The sequence below is a fragment of the Chiloscyllium plagiosum genome, unplaced genomic scaffold, assembly GCF_037043375.1.
Source record: "Chiloscyllium plagiosum isolate Xiang-an unplaced genomic scaffold, Cpla_swu_hap1 HiC_scaffold_2, whole genome shotgun sequence".
Classification (NCBI taxonomy): domain Eukaryota; kingdom Metazoa; phylum Chordata; class Chondrichthyes; order Orectolobiformes; family Hemiscylliidae; genus Chiloscyllium; species Chiloscyllium plagiosum.
This window is the reverse complement of record NW_028270140.1, coordinates 8,620,497-8,627,434: the sequence shown is the minus strand read 5'-3', so window position 1 is coordinate 8,627,434 and position 6,938 is coordinate 8,620,497.

Below are 6,938 nucleotides of genomic sequence, written 5' to 3'. Positions count from 1 at the left end.
CACTAGTAACCAAACTCCAGGATAAACATTTCCCATCAACCACCACCCTCTATCTTCTTACAGTTAGACAATTTCTGAGCCAAGTCACTAAATCACCCTCAATCCCATGCCTCCATATTTTCTGCAAAAGCCTACCATGAGGAACCTTATCAAACGCTTGACTGAAATCCATATACACCACATTAACTGCTTTACCCGCATCACCTTCTCAAAGGACTCAATAAGGTTTGTGAGGCACGACCTACTCTTCGCAAAACTGTGTTGACTATCCCTAATCAAATTATTCCTTTCTAGATGATTAGTAATCCTATCTCTTAGAATCCAAAACTTTGCCCACATCTGAAGTAAGGCTCACTGGTCTATAATTACCAAGGTTGTCTCTACTTCCCTTCTTGAACAAGAAAGCATTTGCTGAGGGACTTAACACAGTCTTCTGATGTTAATATTTCTGGCAACATTATTTCTACTGACGTGTTTTCCTAATGTGATTATCAATTTTCCGTAGTTTGATGGCTTTTAATCCTGTTATAAATCAATGATGCTTTACTCTCTATGCTTTGAAGTATTTACATTTCACAGTAGAGCACTTATGTTTTATTTTCCCTACAGTAAAGGATTTTATTTCTACAGTATAACATTGTTGCTGCTATGGACTGCTGCACTCGAAGGGTTTCCCATCTTTATAAGAACAAAATGGAAGGCTCCCACATTCAGGAATTAAAATGGAGGATTCTCCCCATCTGTGTGTTTAATGGATGGCTTCCAGCTTTTTGCACCCCAATAAAAAAATCCCAATCTATTAGATGGCTTCACCCAATGAATCCCACTGCCTACAGTTTGTTTTCAAACAAGTCTGTTTCTTAATGGCTTTACAAAATGAACCCTTTCTTTGCTATAAATTTAATCTTGTTTCGTTAACGGATTTCCCTAGATGGTCTGCACAGTATGCAGCATTGTTAATAATCCTGACTGCTTTATAGTATTTTTTTCTTTCCCTGATTAAGTCCTACTGTCTGTGCTTGTAATAAATTCATTCTGCCTTTACCCATGGTTTAGATAATCGATCTCCTGCTTTCTTCCATGGTCTCAATAGTCTCCTAAGTTTCTTCTTCCATTAGAGCTTTATTTGTTTTAACTTCTAACTTATCCCGATTTCATTTTAATTCGGGCTTTGGAATGTTCAAAGTTCTGCAATTACGTTTCGAAGCTACTTCTGTGGTTTTCCTTACTGTAGCCACACTTAATTAGAACCCAACTATGATGGCAATGCTTGCTTTGAGCTGTAAATACTCTGTTTACTTCTAGCTTTCGCAGACTGTAACTGAATTATATGTTAAAGTTTACCCATGACTCACCAGGGATTCTACATTATAAATGGAGCCACCAATATCCCTGTTTCCCCGTACTGCAGAAACCTGATTCAAGGTTGCTCCTATACCATGTGTCCCTTGTAACCCCCAAGTATGACTAGGAGCTCCTAGTTCACATTTCCTTCAGTGCTTCTCTTACCTGGTCAGAAATGCATTTTGCAATTGAATGTAGATTTGCTCTTGTCAAATCTTACCACAAGTTGCTTTTTTAAATAAAAAATCTATTTTTCTAATCAATCTGTTCTGAGAAATCAATGCATACCTCCAGAGCAGGCGGGATTTGAGCCCCGTCCTCCCAGTCTAGGAGTAGGGACACTACCAGTGCATTACAAGTTGCTATTCTTAAAGCTGTAAATTAAGATCTCTTCAAAGCTCACTGGAGTCTGCATTGCTGTTCACCATATGGTACGCTGGATCTTAAACACTGTCGCTTTGGCAAAAAATTTATAGATAGACGTATTGCCATAATCCTCCTTTTAAAATGGAGTTGACAGGGTCTGATTGGTCTAATGCCGTGGTGGAAAACTATTTGGTAGTCTAACAAGAAAAGGCTGTTGCCTTAAGCAAGGGATAATTTATTGCATAACAGCAATCAGGTACAAGTCAGACTGGCATGATAAATATTGTTACTGAGGTTGTGAAGGAAATTTAATGGGTTTATCTCCTTTGAGAACCAGAGCCATTCTCCCACACAAAGTCCATATGCTATCATCATATTGGGCAGTGCTAATGCACTCTTCAGTATTAACCCTTTCAGAATTTCGCACCTTGCACAAAACATCGAGACAATTTTCCTTTCCTGTTCCACATCAGGATTGCTGCCAGCCTTTCTTTCCTTACCCATTGCTGAAAAATGTTGGCAGCGTGATAAAGCACCATTGCCCTGTTATGACCACTTCTTCTCATCATTCTCAAGGATATGAAGGTATTGAAATGTTAGAATAAATGTATTGAGCAGTGGACTTTTCACATACCCCCTTTTCATCCCAGCCCCTTATGAAATGCAAACCTAATACATTTGTTTTCGCTATAATGTGTGTTTCTTCATGGCTATAACATGATTGAAGAATTTAGACTGTTATTGCTAGAATGCAAACGTCCCTTACCCTGCATTGGCTATAACGCTATTCTGGCCCCATTGGTTTAAAGGGTGCTGCCATTACACGATTTTCATATAATGTGGGATTGCATGGGAATGGAACTATTGCGCTATATCAGAACAGACTATATTTAGATGGTGCTGCAAGTCAGACATATACTGCAACATTTGAGGTATTCTGCTCCATTGAATGTCCCTTCTGTTGCAGCAGCAGCAGTAAAACCATGAAGTTACCACCAGCCTAATCACAGGTAAGTCAGCAAGGGTTGTGGTAGAGTCTGGGCAGCAGGCTGATATACATCTCCAATCCTATAAACAGTCAGTAATCTCTCATATTGGACTGATCAACACAATCACAAACAGCACAGTAAGTGCATGTTAAAAAGAAACATGACCTGCTGCTTTACTACTACATTGATTTGAATGAGTAAAGGTATTTATAAATTTTGAAGCATTTTAATATAAATAAGAAACAATTTCCGCCCCTCTTCGGGGATTGTCAACCACCATCTTGAAAATCCACGCCATTAGATTAAATTTAGGAATTAGTGGTAGTTATGTCCCCAGTTATAGATTTTAATAACTCTACAGGAAGTTCTTTTTCATTTTTAGCTCCATGAATCACAGCAATTTTAAACATTCTATGAACATAAATATATTCTAACAGTGCCAGCATGTTGTCTCGCTGCTTAACATCAGTAACAGGAAAAGGCACCCCACTTGATTTCCTTTCCTCGATCTGTCACTGTTAAAGTATATTTATGTTCTTGTAATACTTACAGCGCCAATGAATCATGGTGCTGCAAATTAAAATAAGGTCCCTGGAAAACTGTGAAAAAAAATCAACTCTTCAGAGTGAGAACTGAGGTAATTCTGGATGATACTAGTCATCTCTATAGCTGAATGCATTATGCAAACAAGGGTCCATTGACTAGCAAATGTATTCACTGGTTCGTGGCCCAGGAGTAGCAAAAATCAACTTGTCAGTTGTTTATAACTGGTCCTTGCAAAGAAAGATATTGATGGAGCTACACTTCAAATAAGTAGCAAATCTCAACATAGTCAGTCGCAATGATGGAAATAAACCTGGTCAAAATGCATCTAAATTAAAAATGCACCTTTTGGACAAGTAGATGCTGATTATTTCAGTTTTCTCTTCATTTTAATTAAGATACGTAAGACAAGTCTATACCTTGTTATGGAGCAGGCCAGATCTCCTCAAAGCTGAAAATGTGTTGCTGGAAAAGCGCAGCAGGTCAGGCAGCATCCAGGGAACAGGAGAATCGACGTTTCGGGCATAAGCCCTTCTTCAGGAATCTGCCCGAAACGTCGATTCTCCTGTTCCCTGGATGCTGCCTGACCTGCTGCGCTTTTCCAGCAACACATTTTCAGCTCTGATCTCCAGCATCTGCAGACCTTACTTTCTCCTCACAGATCTCCTCAAAGCATTTTAAGATAGCACAGCCTTTAACTTTTCTTATTTTGAAGGCAGATATATAGTGGATATTCCAGGAATGATGCAGCTAGTCAAACCACTTGGTTTCAAGCAAAACAGAATTTATTTACACACTACGGTTGAAACATGAACAAAAAAAAACAGAATTCAGAAGAACTTAACTATTTGAAAACCCAACTAACTTGGTATAACAACTTAACTACGGAGCTGTTACAATCCCGACAACATCCCATAAACCACACCCCGTGGCAAAAGGTAAATTCAAACACAGATTCTTGTAGGCAGGGGAGATTTCAGAGAGACACTTTAGGCAAGAAACATCTGTTGAAGCATGAAACCTCTTTTCACTGTAGCTGCTTCTCCCGGTCCCCAGCAGTTTTTGACTGCCTGCTAAACAAAACCAAACTGGAAAAAATCCTGAACTGGCAGAATGGCTACTCCCCTGCAATTATAAAAGTAGATATTTCCAGACATATTGGCACCTCTGCCTTTATGACCCCTCTTGTAAAAAACAAGGGCAAAATATCCTTGTTAAAGGGGCAGTATCATCACAACATGCATTGCTAACCCATAATTGCAGCATAATTGCTATTTATTGTGATATTCATTGATAAATTCAACTTATTAGAGACACTGAGCAAGATGTAGTGTTATGTGTTATTGTATTATCTGTAAAGGACAACAAACAGATAAGCCAGGAATTGTAAAGTGTTCCAGGGCTTTACAACCATAGCTGCACTGAGGGATTATATGATCAGGGCACTAGCTCGAGGCAGCCTTTTCGCTAATCAATTTAAACACAGAAGTGCCACAACTTATAAAAAATGAAAAGCAGGAAACATATTGCGGTTACAATGAATGACAGTGCATAAACCTAAACAAAAATTAAGTCAGTTTAATCTGCTTAGAAAAAGGGACTTAACTTGGGAGTCGGGCCTCCATTTTGACAGAGCGGCGAAGAGAGAAGGTGGAGAGAAGAGAGGGCTGCCAGGAAGGGTATGTTTTCCCATTTCTTTCCTGTGCAGTAGCAGTGGGAGACACAGCAGAGGTGGAGACCAGGAGAGTGCCGGGAAGGGCTTAGTATATATTTGGGCAGCGGCTAAACCCGAGATACTACACGAGTTGGATCTCCCTCCCACCACCCTCCTCTAACTGGAAGAAAAAGATTCTGTAAGGTAAGGCTTTTATTTTGTTTATCTTTCATTTTCATATATTTAAGTGCATTGTTTGGTTGTAATTTGTTGTTATAAAGCTAAGCTTACAATAGCAGGGGACCTCAGACCCGTGGCATGTGCCTCTTGCATGATGTGGGAGCTCAGGAATGTGGCTGACATTCCTGACTCTTACACTTGCAAGAGGTGTGTCCAGCTGTAACTCTTGTTTGACCACATGACAGCCCTGGGCTGCGGATGGACTCACTGTGGAGCATCCGCGATGCTGAGGAGGTCGTGGATCGCACATTTAGTGACCTGGTCACACTGCAGGTTAGAATTGCTGAGGGAAACAATGAATGGGTGACCAAAAGGCAGTAAAGGAGTAGGAAGGCAGTGCAGATCACAGAGCCATAGAGATGTACAGCATGGAAACAGACCCTTCGGTCCAACCTGTCCATGCTGACCAGATATCCCAACCCAATCTAGTCCCACCTGCCAGCACCCAGCCCATATCCCTCCAAACCCTTTCCTATTCATATACCTATCCAAATGCCTTTTAAATGTTGCAATTGTACCAGCCTCCACCACTTCCTCTGGCAGTTCATTCCCTACACGTACCACCCTCTGTGTGAAAAAGTTTCCCTTTAGGTCTCTTTTATATCTTTCCCCTCTCACCCTAAACCTATGCCCTCTAGTTCTGGACTCTCCCACCACAGGGAAAATACTTTGTCTATTTATCCTATCCATGCCCCTCATAATTTTGTAAACCTCTATAAGGTCACCCCTCAGCCTCCGACGCTCCAAGGAAAACAGCCCCAGCCTGTTCAGCCTCTCCCTATAGCTCAGATCCTCCAACCCTGGCAACTTCCTTGTAGATCTTTTCTGAACCCTTTCAAGTTTCACAAAATCTTTCCGATAGGAAGGAGACCAGAATTGCACGCAATATTCCAACAGTGGCCTAACCAATGTCCTGTACAGCTGCAACATGACCTCCCAACTCCTGTACTCAATACTCTGACTAATAAAAGAAAGCATACCAAACACCTTCTTCACTATCCTATATACCTGTGACTCCATTTTCAAGGAGCTATGAGCCTGCACTCCAAGGTCTCTTTGTTCGGCAACACTCCCTAGGACCTTACCATTAAGTGTATAAGTTCTGCTAAGATTTGCTTTCCCAAAATGCAGCACCTCGCATTTATTTGAATTAAACTCCATCTGCCACTTCTCAGCCCATTGGCCCATCTGGTCAAGATCCTGTTGTAATCTGAGGTAACCCTCTTCGCTGTCCACGACACCTCCAATTTTGGTGTCATCTGCAAAATTACTAACTGTACCTCTTATGCTCGCTTCCAAATCATTTATGTAAATGACAAAAAGTAGTGGACCCAGCACCGATCCTTGTGGCACTCCACTGGTCACAGGCTTCCAGTCTGAAAAACAACTCTCCACCACCACCCTCTGTCTTCTACCTTTCAGCCAGTTCTATATCCAAATAGCTAGTTCTCCCTGTACTACGTGAGATCTAACCTTGCTAATCAGTCTCCCATGGGGAACCTTGTCGAACACCTTACTGAAGTCCATATAGATCACATCTACCGTGCTGCCCTCATCAATCCTCTTTGTTATTTCTTCAAAAAACTCAATCAAGTTTGTGAGACATGATTTCCCACGCACAAAGCCATGTTGACTGTCCCTAATCAGTCCTTGCCTTTCCAAATACATGTACATCCTGTCCCTCAGGATTCCCTCCAACAACTTGCCTACAACCGACGTCAGACTCACTGGTCTATAGTCCCTGGGCTTGTCCTTACCATCCTTCTTTAACAGTGACACCACATTAGCCAACCTCCAGTCTT